Source organism: Helianthus annuus, chromosome 4 (genome assembly GCF_002127325.2).
Source record: "Helianthus annuus cultivar XRQ/B chromosome 4, HanXRQr2.0-SUNRISE, whole genome shotgun sequence".
Taxonomy (NCBI): Eukaryota; Viridiplantae; Streptophyta; class Magnoliopsida; order Asterales; family Asteraceae; genus Helianthus; species Helianthus annuus.
Window position 1 is genome coordinate 174,104,500 of NC_035436.2, and position 14,507 is coordinate 174,119,006.

The 14,507-nt window shown below is 33.4% G+C and overlaps 1 long non-coding RNA gene across 8 annotated transcripts; it reads right to left on the reverse strand.

The window, feature by feature from the left end:
- Window positions 1-1,660: 1,660 nt before the first annotated feature.
- On the reverse strand, window positions 1,661-13,745 carry LOC110910075. 8 transcript variants are annotated; one of them, XR_002575828.2, is made up of 10 exons: window positions 13,530-13,745; window positions 13,382-13,447; window positions 13,050-13,141; window positions 12,284-12,352; window positions 11,832-11,959; window positions 11,655-11,736; window positions 11,432-11,535; window positions 10,572-10,622; window positions 3,032-3,395; window positions 1,661-1,878 (listed from the first exon to the last, which is right to left on the reverse strand). It is a non-coding gene; the product is annotated as an uncharacterized LOC110910075 (long non-coding RNA). The 8 variants fall into 8 exon arrangements; XR_002575827.2 differs by having other exon boundaries at window positions 10,572-10,617; window positions 11,432-11,538; XR_002575823.2 differs by having other exon boundaries at window positions 11,432-11,538.
- Window positions 13,746-14,507: the final 762 nt, after the last annotated feature.

Consider the following 14,507-nt stretch of genomic DNA (forward strand, 5'->3'; position numbering starts at 1 on the left):
CTCTATTTGGACGAAGCTCATCGTTAATTTCTATACCTTCCAGTCACATTTCGGTCGCAAATACAAATTTCCAGTTTTCGAGTACTTGCAATGTCTGGAAAGTATTAATCGTGTGTTCTTTGTTATTATCACTTATTTTTATTATTGATTTGAGCTTTAATTCCTTATATCATTCTGAAACATTCCTTATATCATTCTGAAACATTGATCTACAAAGTTGAGTTGTGGATGATTTGATTGATCCGGCTTCTTCCGATACTATTGTGCAAGTGATTACGGACAGTTATCATTGATCTGATTTGTAGAATGTTCAAAATCACGGTTCATGTGTTTATCAGAAGGGTACATGTTTATTATCGCGGATATTACATGATGTTAATTAATATATTTAAGTAACACAAGTTTAATGTATTAAGGGCATGTTTGGCTAGCTTTTTGAAACAACTTATTAACTTTTCGAAAAGTCATAAGCTCTAAAATGGTGTTTGACAATGAGGGTGTATGTGAGGGGGAAAAGTGACTTTTCCAAAAAGTCACTCCATCCTCACATTTCAAAAAACCAATAAGTCAATAAGCTGTTTTCAAAAAGCTTAGCCAAACATGCCCTAAATTTCAGGATGTAGGTGAAAGCTGTAGAAGTTTGGTCTGATAAAACATAATATGTGTAGTATTTTAAGACGCGTATGTGATCTGTTATTTGTTTTTTTTTTTGTGCATATTAAGACCGATAAAGTGAGCGATTTTTTGCTACGGGGCTTCTGAGCGAGACGTAAGGGAGTTCTTTTCCTTTTCGAAAGATATTGTTTACATTGACACACCAAGGTTAGTGTACCAGATAAGTTTTACCTTATGAAATTTTATATATGTTATGTAGCGTGCCAATACCGTTGAGTAGATATAAACCTATTTGAAGTAAATGCATAAATATCTATGTGTGTATATATATATATATATATATATATAGACTAGGTTATACCCCGTGGTACCCACGGGTCAGTCTATTTTAAGGATATTAATATTTTATTAATTTTATTAAAAGGGTTTTTTTATAAAATTTGTGAGGATATATATTCACTAATTCAATATTAATCCTATATACTCACAACTGTATAATTAAAATAAACTTAAATAATGTGACGTATTAGATAAGTTAATGACAAAGTGCATACTTTGTTTTCGAGCATTCTATAAGCATAGAAGTGTCTCGGACTCATAGCGTGATAATTAAAAACACATGATACTTGCCCCGAATTTACTTAAGAATACATATTGCCTTTTTAATGACATGAGCAAATAATCTTTAAGGTACATGTCAGTTTAGCAACGACAAAAGGGGATTTGTTCGAGGATAAGAATTAATAAATTAGAACTTAAGAGACTTTTCCCCAATTAATACAAATCGTCCATAAAGACTCAAATAAACATATGAAATATATGGTAAATACAAATTTAATATCTTTTTAAAGATGTAAAGAGGGGAGAATGATGTGTGAAATTAGGGTTCATGTTGAGAGGAATGAGGCGATAACCGGAAATTATTAAAATGGGTTTTTTTTGCAAGTAAAGAAGTTTTTTCATATCTAATCCAACAAAACAACATGAAGTTCATCGAAGCATGTCCGATCTAATTTAAACAAACAGATAGGCTATGGATTGTTGGTTACTGAACCAAATTTGATAACAAAACAACATGAAGTACATATAAGAGCCTTAAGCACAATAACCCATTCAAAATAATCAACTAAATAAAGAGAAGAAATAACTTGTTTCACTGACATTATGGGAGATGGTGGATGCCTCCCTTCTGACGTTATTTGAAGCGACATCAAGCATTTGTGGATCAGTTGTAAGGCCATTCATCTGGTTGACATCAAGCACCTATTATAGAAAACGGTATTATACACAAAAGCAACCGATAAGCATGATCACAATCTAAAAAACAATAATTGTAAAGAGAAATCTATATTAACATTGGTATACAGTGAATAAATGTCGACATATTCGAATAACAATTTAGCACGCAACATTGGTATACAGTGAAAATAACAATTTAGCACGCAATATGCCTCATTAAAAATAGACATTGGGGGATTGTCAACGCGTTTAACATGTTCCTCTCTCAGTATTAGATAGATTTATTATTTGACCCCTCTCAATCTGTTTTTTTTTTAAATGAAGCAATTTAGAAAATCATAAGCAACGATTTGGCAACCCCGGTTAAACCATCCTGTTTTTGGTTACCTTTTCTTTACAACCGGAAAGTATATTATTTCGATGCCTATTAAAAACCAAGTTATACCCAGAATTGTTTTATTAGAAACATCTCGAGGGTCTAACAAATAGGTTATTAATGTATATTATTTAAATAACTTTGATAAAATAAAATATTATATGACTTTTGAAGCAAACGGACACTTCTTCACTCAAAAAGCAATCTTGTGAGTAGTACCTCACTCAACAGTAGCAAATCGGGTGGAGCACTTCTAGGTCCTCTAGTTGCTCTACGTCCCGGGTTGGAAAATTTAAATTACATTAATTATAAGCGTATGATAATTTAACATAAATCCCTTTGATCTTAATTTACAAATTCGTATATAACATATATACTAATAACACTAAAATATTCAAATAAACTTTATATTAATTATTAATGATTAATAATTACCGGTTAAAAATGGCATGCACCAGTTAAATAAATTTCAGGATATTTCTAGATGTATACGACGTAAGCATGCAGTATTAGCATTTCCAAACACATAGTTGCTTAATATAAATAACTGATTAGTTGTACAAAAATTACCAGAAAATGCCAGTTATCACAACACAAACGTGGGAAGGCAGGCTATTAAATCATGTGCAAAGACAACAACATGCTCATTAAACCATCTTAGAGTTCCCATAAATTAAGGGTAATGAGTTATTTAAAGAGAAGCATACTCATTAAACCATTTTAGAAACCCCATCAAATCATATTTATAATAATCATAAATTTCTAAATATATATCAAAAAAATGATTAAAGAAATTCTAACCAAAGGAGCCCCATGTGCAACTCTCTGAGCCAAATAGTTGCACGGCTTGAAGAACCCCGTACATCATTCACCACTCATTCAACCTCCTATGAATGTACTTAGATCCAACCAAATCTCCCCTTAACATAATCACTCCCCTGTACAAAACACATGTTGATATTCAAAACTAAAATTAAAATTAAAAAAAAAAGTTTTGATCAAAAGATGAAAAAGAATCTGTAAGGTGGAAATTCCATTCCCATAACACCATCGATATCCAAATCGGATGTTTTTACTGTAATACCCCTGCATATACTCTAAACGCCTCATTCACAACAGGAAAAAACACCATTTCTATTATGTCTTTATCTGGTAATTTCCCCAGCTGAAACAAAATCAAACCTAATTAGTTATAAACTTATACACTTTCTTTCACACTCTTCAAAAATGTAGGATTCTGAACTTTACTCATCATATCGTGTGAAGACATTGGTTGTCACAAACTAATTACTCGAGTTTCCATATCGTTGCATCGTTTGGAGATATTTATAACTGTTTAGAAATTAGTGACGTGAATGAATAGTAAATACCTTAGAATTTAGGGATGAGCATTTGGTACCGGGTACCGATACCGAACCGTACCAGGTATATGTGGTACCAGTACCCATTTTCCCCGATAAATGGTACCGATACCGGTACCAATTTTCCCTTCTTTTCGGTATCGAACGGGTAACATGCTCATCCCTATTAGGATCAACTGGGATGCCAGGAATTTACCTTGCTTTATCGATTTACTTCTTTATTTCGGTATCAAGACTCGCTTTGCGTTTATCATCATACACATAAAAACCTTTGCGGGTAGTTGCATCAGACATGTAGGGTAAATGGAATTAAAGCAAAATATAGAAATCTAAAATGAAGGTTGATATTGTTAGTGCAGTATATGTCTATTGCCTCCGTCAATGCGAGTCGTAGCTGAAACTGTTTAAATCTAGTGCTTACATTGTAGTATGTAGTAAAGGCAAGGTGGCAATTTTGTAAATAATGAGATTTCTCATTATATCCCTTGGCCTATAAATAGAGGAGTTAGTGGTAGAGTTTAAGACTTTTGCTCATTTGGGAATTAGAGAGCGAATCTTAGAGAGAGAAAGTCTATAGAGAGAATGTTCCCTCACGTGATTCTCGGCACTTTGTACTCGTCATAATCAATTGAATCACGGTTATAGTACGTTCTTGTGTGTTCGGTCACGTTCGTGTACGGATTCCGCACGTTACACGTTCGTTACGCAATCGTACGGTGTCAAAACCGATCCTACAAGTGGTATAAGAGCAGGAGCTCGATTGCACTGATCAAACACATAGATTCCTAGCAGATTTCATTGATTTCAGATCCGAATTTCATCTATTTCTTCATCTTTTTCATTTTTATCACTTTTTCACTGAAAATCGTCAAATTGAACGGGTTTTTACGGTAAAAAATTCATGATTTTTTAATATGTTTTGCGAAAACACCTGATCTATAACCCTACCAAGTTTCAGCTCCTAATTCCTAGCCGTTTAGGAGAAATCTGAGTTTTTAGGTCCGATCTCGTGTAAACAGCCTGATTCCGCTTGAAAGTTCAACTTGATTCCGCATGAAAAAGCATATTCTGCTTGAAAGTGCCTTATTTCGCTTGAAATACACCTTATTCCGCTTGAAATTGTCTATGTTCAAGCGAAATTATATTCCGCTCCAAAATCACTGATTCCGCTTGAAAGTTCACTAATTCCGCTTGAATCTGCATTGTTATTTCAAACGGAATCAGATTCCGCTTCAAAAGTTGTTTCCGCTTGAACATTATTGTCTGATTTCGCTTTGAGTTGTATTCCGTTTGAAAGCTATCACCGTGGGAACATATTGATTCCTATTAAGTGGCCAATTACATTTTAACATCACGAGAACACATTAATTGAATTGACAGACTCTATGTTGCTTCGATTGAATACAAAATAGCGGTCCTATCAAATTGAAGATATAATTGATGTTGTCGGCAAGTTGATAATTGTTTTGATATAAAAAGTTTGGTCCAATCGAGTAACAGTCAGTAAAAGTGAGGTCCAATGAAATTGTGATATGCTTTAAAGTTGCCGACTAGTTGTTTTTAATTGTCCATTTACAAGTGTAAAGATATGTGGCCCATGTGTTTTGAAAATTGAGTTGATAGATATAAGTGTCGGTCATTACTAAACATTGAAAATGGTATTCAATTCGAGTGGTCCAATGGGATTTGAGTGGTGATCACAAAAGTTGGTCAACATTAATTGTGTATTAGTTTGTCATGAGGGAGATTATTTACATGTGAAACAATAATTATAAGTGTCTCAGCAGCTCATGTGCATGTGATTATTGATGTTGTCGGACTAGTTATTTTTGAGGCCTAATCAAAATTGTTTGGTCATTAATTGTTCAATAATATTGGCCCAATCACATTTAATAGTACAACAGTTTTTGTCGGGCTCATACACCAAGAATTAAAACAACCAGATCCACTAACATTGCAGCCCAATTGAATCTATTTCGTTACGATCAAGCCCATTCATTCAGTGATTGAACAACATTGAAACGAGTTCGCGAATCATCGACAACGAGTCTTAGATTGATTTCATCAACATACATTTTCACATATTCAGTTCGTTTAAACTGATTGTGTGTTTGTTTGTTTGCAGGTAATTCAAGGTGATTTCGTTTGAGCAGGATAATTTCGTTTGAAAGTAATCTTGTTTGAAATCTGTTACCAAAACATGGATAGTGATGATGAATTTGAAAGTTCCTTTGAAGATGATATTTTAACAAATGTTATTTTTCTAACAAAAGTAACTTTTCAATTTCAAACAAAACAGTTTCAATAAAGAAGGATCCAGAAAAAGTTATAGAAAAAACTGAAAAGAATTTAGAACTTAGTTCTGAAAAATATGAAAAAGTTTCAGAAGCTGTTTCAGAAAGAGCTCCAGTTTTTGATCATTCATATTCATCTGATGAAGAGTGTAATGATGAATCTTTTGCAGAACAAATTGACAAACTCAAGAATAAACTTGCTGCGAAAAAGAAAAATCAAAAGGTAGCAAATGTAGAAGAAAGTGTTGAATCTGAGATAAAACAGGTTGTTTGTGCTCACCCAGAAAAATCAAAGCAAGATGAGTCAACTGAATTATCACAGAACGGTTAAGATAAAGAACAAAGTACATCAACAAATGAAACCTCACTGAACCAGTGTATTCAGAAGTCAAAGATGAAAAGGAGGTTCAAGTAAAGAAGAATCAGGTTAAAGAAACTCCAGTTTCCAAGATTGAGGGGGAAGCTGACGTTGAAAAGATTGATAAGAACTGCTCAAAATGTGTTCAATCAAGAGTAGAAAATGTCAAACTCTTGAAGGATGTTGAGAGTTTGACATTAGAAAACAAAAATCTTAAAGAAAATGAAAAAGTGTTTCAAAATAAAATAACAATTTTAGAAAATGAAAAGTTGGAATTGAAAAAGATTTTGAGAATAAGCTAAACACTTTAGAACATGAAGAAGTGTTTTGGGCAAAATTAGAAAATAAAGTTTCAAAAGAAAGAGAAAAGGTTTTTGAAAATCGAATAAAAGTTTTAGAAAATGAAAATTCTGTTTTAGAGAAAAATAAAGTTGAAAATGAAAAGACAATCAAGTCTCATCCTGAGAAAATTTCTCAGCTTGAAAATGAAGCTGAGAGTGCAAGAAATAAAAACGATGAGCTTGAAAAGAAATTGAAAGGTTTTGTGACCTCATCAGAGTTTTTGAATCATCCTTGTCCAAAACCGATCAATTCAAATCCAATAAGTGACAATGTCACAAATTTTGACAAAGTCAAAATTGAAGATTATGATTATAAATCTGATGATGAAAAAGAAAAAGAGGAGAAAATAAAAATATTTTTGGAATTAAATGAAAATTTTAAAAATACTGTTTTGCAATCTATTGAAATAGGTGAATGCTCAAAGCAAAAACCTGTTAAGAAGGTTGTAGAACAGAAACAAAAAGTTAAAAATTTGAAAAATTTTAAAAATGAAAATAAAAGCTCATCAGATCAGTTATCCAATCATTATGAAAAACCACAAAAATTTGAAAATAAAAACTCACAAAAAGTTGGTAATAAGTGGTGCAGGACTAACCACAGTGCTCAAATGCCAAATCCAGTTTTCAAGAGAAGAGTTGAATACCACAAGGCCAAACAATGCTATGATCTGAGCGTTTGGTATGATGATGGTGAATGGTATGTTAACAGGATGTGCTACGCTTGTGGTGTTAGAGGACACATTTCTATTAACTGCCAAAGTCAAAGATTTGAAACGAGAATGCCAAATCAGAGGCCATATTGCAAGAGATTGCCCAATGAGATCAAAGAAAAGAAACAGAAAAAACAGAAAGTGAAACTTTCACAAGGGCAGAAAGACAAATTGAGAAAGAAAAGAAAGAAAGTAAGGCAGTATCTTGAAAAGATTTTGTCCTCGGACACAACTGGTAATCCGAGAAAAAGTTCTGATGAATTGCTTTCCTCAACTGCAAAGGCAAGCAAAACGAATTCATCATATGCAAATCTGAGGACAAAAGGGGTGATAAAGAAAGAAAAATTAACTAATCAAACCAACGAAAAATCAAAGAAATTTAATTTTTCAGACAAAGCATTTATCAAAGTGTTTAAGTATAACAAAGATTGTGAAAAATCATGTACCTCACAAGTTGACAAATTTGGAAAGATTAAACATTGTAGAGATTGGGTTCCAATAAAAAATGGCGATGAATTTGTTTCTGAGAAAACAAAAGAGCCATCTTTTGGCAATGAATTTGACTTGTCAAAGTCAAAACAGCCACGTTCTGGCAAGGATTCTAACTCGTCAAACTTAGATGAGCTACGATCTGGCAATTAATCTGACTCGAAAAAGTCAGAAGAGCCACAAATTGAGGTAAAGAGTGATGAATCTGACTTGTCAAAATCACCCAAGGCTGGTCAGGCTTGGGTGAATCTGTTTAAATGAAAAACATGACTTGCTGGAGTTCCCAGGTTGGTAAGTGTGGAACAGGAATCGGCATCTTTCTTGAGAAATTCACAGGTTGGTAACTGTGATATTTCGAATTACAAAAGACTAATCAAGGACATTAAGTTATACTTGATTTATCTTTTCGACAAGTGGTTAAAGGAAAACAATGTGATGAAAGAACCCCAAGTTTGTGAAAAGACAAACAAAACTTATTTTCCAGAAAAACCATTTTGATAAAACAAACTTAAGTGTTTTGAAATCATAATGGGAAAATAGTTTGTTGTCAGGGGGAGTTCTGATTGTTTATACCAAGTGAATGGCGAATTGAAGCGATTTGATATCAGTTTGTTACGTTTCTTGTATAGTTTGTTTTCAAATTTTCCCAGAAAATCAAAATTGAAACATATTTTGATTTTAGGGGGAGAAAAAATTTCAAAAATTAGAAAATTTGAAAATGTCAAAAACATTGAAAAAGCAAAAATGAGTTTTGTTGTGAAAAGAGGAAATGATAGTACATCAGTGGATTATCACAGCATGCTAAAGAAATGTAATGTCAAATGTGATAAACGGTCTCACTAAGGATGTGACGATATGGTCAGCTAGACTAGTAGATTTGCGATAACGATACAAACTAAATGAAAAAGCCTAGTTCTAGTGGGAAACATGGTTGAAAGCATAGTACTTAGTTTTGTTCTTCGTGATTGTGTACCTACTCAGTAATCGCTGAATGCTAAAGAGCATAAAAACCAGTTTGTTTGTGAACTTTCACAACTTGCTGAAAAAGTCGCTGTGATTGTGCATTTTATTTTGTAAAGATTTAAACTTGTTTTATTTCTTTATTTTGTTTAAGCATTGGACATCCTCTGCGTATACGTGAGTATCGAACTGGATGTTATTGCCTAAACGTTCTGCTTTATTTTCTTTGGTGTTTCGTTTAAGCTTTGGATCACCTCTGCGTATACGGGAGTATCGACCTGGTGGTTAAAGCCTAAACAACTTGTTTTCTTATTTTGTTTAAAAATTGGACTTTCTCTGCGTATCGAAAAATCGACATGATTATGAATGTTTAAACATTCTGCTTTATTTTCGCACATATCACAGTTGATGAAAGTTTAAAGGCATTACTTGAGTCAGTGTATTGCATGATGAGGGGATATGCTGAGATCGTGGGGTTCATAAGAATTTAGTGCAAAATTAATATACCTTAAACGTATCGGTTAGCATTTCGAAAGTTTTTAGATTGAGTTTAAGAGGACAACTATATCGTCAATCTATGTGAATCGTTTAGAACTTAAAATGATTAAAGCTTAACGGTGTTAGTGATTTGTCTCGTAAACTGATATGATCCTCTTACACGAACTCACAAAAATATTGTCTGTATATATTTCTTTACTGCATTTCATTAAAAACAAAAATCTAAAAAGATTTTAGTGTGTTTTAGCATAAAATTTTGAAAATTCAAAAAAGATTTTATTTCATCTTTTTTTTGACAACTGATGTTGAAGAACTAATTTTCAAAATTCTAAGTGCTAAATTTGATGAACTTGAGGTTTGGGAGAATATGTTGAAAACTTTGAATGTTATATACAAATGTTTTGAAAGATTGTGTGCTTAGTTAATCAGGGTCATTCATTTGAACTTGATGTAACTATACAGATTGATGAATGAATGATTTCTACCGGAGAGTTTCTTAAATCTAAATGTTATAAATTTGTGAAACTTATATTGAGGTAGAGGATGTACAGGTTACACAGGTTTCAAATCCTGAGCAGATGCAGAATAGAGCCAGGAATTGATCCTAAACTTGTGAACATGTGAAAGCCAGACTACGATCCCGACAGCTGAGTTTAAGGGGGAGTCTGAAGAAAAGCTCAATGCAAGGGGGAGCGTGCATTCAAGGAACCAGGTAATTAAGGAGCTTGTATCCGGAAAACCAGGCGTCGATCCTAAAAGCACGGAAGCTGGACGAAAGGGAGAGCCTGAAGAAAGAGACTACCGAGAGGGGGAGCAACTGAAGCTAAAGACAGATCCACGGGGGTTCTGTTCGAGAAAGAGAAAGACAAGACACTACGAGATTGACTGCGGCAATATCCAAGGGGGAGTCTATTAGTGCAGTATATGTCTATCGCCTCCGTCAATACGAGTCGTAGCTGAAACTGTTTAAATCTAGTGCTTACATTGTAATATGTAGTAAAGGCAAGGTGGCAATTTTGTAAATAATGAGATTTCTCATTATATCCCTTGGCCAATAAATAGAGGAGTTAGTGGTAGAGTTTAAGACTTTTTTGCTCATTTGGGAATTAGAGAGCTAATCTTAGAGAGAGAAAGTCTAGAGAGAGAAAGTTCTCTCACGTGATTCTCGGCACTTTGTATTCGTCATAATCAATTGAATCACGGTTATAGTACGTTCTTGTGTGTTCGGTCACGTTCGTGTACGGATTCCGCACGTTACACGTTCGTTACGCAATCGTACGGTGTCAAAACCGATCCTACAGATATTATGAAAAACTAACTCAATCCATACCAGAAATGCTCCACTTTGGCTTCTCCACTTTGGCTTCTGAAACAACCTACCCTGTCATTTTTTTCACCTTAGCATAATAAAAATATATAAGAACTGATCTGAGTTCAATCAAATTAAAAAACGAAATAACAAAAATGAAGATTCCATTGAACCTCTAGAATTGTGTTTTTATCACCATCATACGTTTTTAAAAGAAAAAAATAACCAGACTTCATTAACATTAAAAAGGTATTTGTTTCACTCAGGTCACATAGATTGTTGTAACATAGGGGCTCAAGAAGATGCTCTCACATTTAATAAAAAAAATCAAAAAAATATGATAATCTAATCTTAAATTTGGTGTTAAGAATTGGCTGCTTAATGATGGTGATGATCCCCCTTTCTTTTATTAGTTGTAGCAAGTTCTTTTGAGCTTAATTTTAAATTACCTTGTAAAAAAGTAATGAACAAAAAATGTTTTTTTTGAAACTTCTAATATCTTATTAATCAAAATAACACTATATAAAACATCTACATTGCATCCTAAGATTCATGAGTGTCATCCCAGCTAACTAAATATACAAAAAAAAAAAAAAAAAAAAAAAAAAACCTTGGCATTAGTGATTAAGTGTCAACTAACTAAGAGTGATAAATGAATCAATAATGAGTTGAAGTTCAACTAAGCCGACACTTCTTGAAAAACATCTTTAATACAGATACCTTGCTACCCTAGGCTTCTTTTTATAAGCAAATTTTAGACTTTGAAGTAAAAGTATATAACATACATAAAGCAATTGTTTTATAATTTAAAGTCACATTATATTTCTAATACAAAAACTTGATTACGGTGTTGAATTTTTACTTAGTGGACTAAAAAATACCTTGTTGTAAAAGCATGAGTCATGATGTTACCACAAATTAATCTGCGGCCATTTAACATGACAGATGTATACTTGAACCACCACTTATATAGTGATCATCCTCGCTACTACAAACGAAATAAAATGTCAAGTGTTGTTATTAACAAAGTTTTAAAACACCAAAACATTTCCAAACAATAAATCAAAAATTTTCAGAAGGTGAAACACTCATGTATGTAGATACCTCGTCATAAGCTCGATTCTGTAGAAAGGTGCTAGGTGGCTGTCACAGTATTGTTTCTCATTTATAGCCCTACTCCGATGACCTACCCAAAGCAGCAATAACACAAGTTCAAAGATACTAATACCAATGGAGAATATAATAATAACAGTATAAGCAAGACGTAGAACAAACCGCTACCTGTTAATTTAAACCTTTCTTCAAGCATATCACCTGCAAGTTCCATAAGTGAATGGTCTTCAGAATCCTCATCATCAACCTCCATTAACAATCAAAAGTCCACATCAAGAAGCAGCATAGATACCTCTCTGATAGATGAAATCTCAAATAGACAAAGAAAACCAATCAGTAATTGTGTATCCATCTCAATTGAAGTATTGTCAAAGCTTCCATTATTTTAGAGAAAATAATTGTGAAAAAACACATACAAATAGAATTTTAATAATCATGATGATTTACATTTGCATTCTTTTTAAAAAAATGCAAAGTCCAAGAAAATTTACATGATGATTTACATTTGCAATTTTTTAACTTATTAATGCAAAGTCGTAAAGATCCATTTTGACATTTACATGGCACAACCAAATTAAGCAAAAGTCCGAACCATAAAATTGCAGAAATTAGTTGTTTACCTATCATATTTCTCATAAGGTGGTCCAAGCACGTGAACAATAGAGCAGTAGAAAGTAGAAACATAGGGCCTGCAAATCACAAATAAAAGCTTTCAAGTCAAAATATACAGATATGAATTATTGGATATAAATGTCTTGAGATACATACCTAACACATATACTTACTTATAGAAACTTTAAATACATACCATTGGAACTCCATAACACCCATAAAGGGCGCTTTAAACAAAAAAAATCATAAATTAAATACCATTTACAAATGCATTTTTAGTGTTGTATACAACAATACCTGTTAACTAAATTATAACAATGCTGACATGACATTTTGAAGCAACAGTCATAATCAAAAACTTTATTTAAAAAACAAATATAAGTGTGGCTGGTATCTTCTTCATTTAAATCAATTATCTCTCTACTTCTTTCTCGCTCTACATTCATGGCTGCAACTAACAACACAAATTAACACCAACGGACACCACCAAAGTTTAAGATTCTCTTTTAGCGTTGTCAAAAACCTATCAGCTGGATTACCTTCTCCGGGATCTCAAAATATAATGTTACAATTAGAAACATACATACGGTACCCAATCAGGTGGAAGCTAGAAGCGAAACAAAATTAATCTAAAGGGTACGTGCAGCCCGGTCCTTATAAACCCACCATTTTGGGTAAAAATCCAACCTTGGAAAACCCTACTAAAAAACAAAATATTTATGCTAACAAAAAAAAAGAGTGCAATCAAAACCCAAAATGGAATAATAATAATACCTTACTGAAGAACACCACACTTTCAGCCATTTCACAAAATCCATTTGCAAGACGAAATGCTGCAATCCCTGGCTTGTTATGCCTAATCAGAGCTGAAATTAAACAGTAAAAACGATGTAATCGATTAAATACTCTCGACAATTAAGGTTCCAAGAGATTCACGTACATGAAAATCACCTTCTTCGTCGGACCAATATATATTGAAAAATTATTAAACCCTAGGATGCTAAATACAATCGAACAAATAATTATGTTTCTTAAATAGGAACCGTAATCGAACACAATAAGAGGTACACATAAATTGAGATTCAGAGAATCAATCGAGCGCTTACAGCTTTTAGTCCCCATGGATTCCGAGCTTCTTGTAGCATCCAGATGTCAGATTTGCATATATTAAACTACACAAATAACAAATATAAGTATGAGAATATGAACACGTGATAATGAATTTGATGAAATTAAGGATAGAGATATACGTACCTTTATCAGACACGAAGGAGAAGGAGGAGACTGAAGTGAGAAGAAAACCAGGTGCCTTTGATGAAGATTGGTTGGGGATGTTGAGGGATTTGGAGTTTTAAGCAGGTGTGTTTTGGTGTGTTCATGGTGGATTAGGGTTTGAAGGTTTGGCTTGAAGCAGAAGGAAGAATCGTGAAGGAGAAAATGTGGGTGTAGGGTTTGAGAACATTGAAGAAGTGAAGGAGCGTGATGTTTAAATAGGATCCGAAAACATTGGGTCGGGTAGCTCAAATCATGCTTCGCGTCCCATATCTTGACCCAAGAAGTTTTCCCGCCAAAAAGCCCCTCATAGCTTGACACATTAGCAAAATTTAACACATTTATTATATATATATATATATATATATTAATAAATGAGATGATTTGGGCCATGTGGCATGTGATGGTGGAGCAATTTTGCTTATGTGGCATCTTATGGTGGAGTAGAGAGTGTTTTTTTTTTTTGGGGGGGGGGATCCATCTCAATTCCCTATACAAATTGACATTGGACGCGGGATCCGTAATTCTTAGGGTCGGATTTTGGGGTTTCAAACACACCGACCTACATTATTTGGATCATATATAATTGTTCTCAAAACCTAAATCTCTAATTCTTCTCCTGCACGCCGCTTTGCTCTTTGTAATCCATCAATCTTTGCATCTTCTTCGAATTCATCCTCATCGCTACATCTTCTTCTTCAATCCCTAGTTACCAGGTTCGTTCTTTCAAACTAGGGTCATATTTTTCACTATCAAATTTTTATTTGATGTTAATTGTAATACAATCCATACAAAATTGGTTAATTCGTTTGAATCATCCATCGATTTGAGCAGGTTCATGATGTATTAATCATATTTTCCTTAATTAGGTCTTTTTCTATCATTAAGGTTTTTATTTCTCGCCTCATTTATTTCTGCTCAGAAACCTGGTAATTTGAACCTCTCTGATCAAACTCCTTC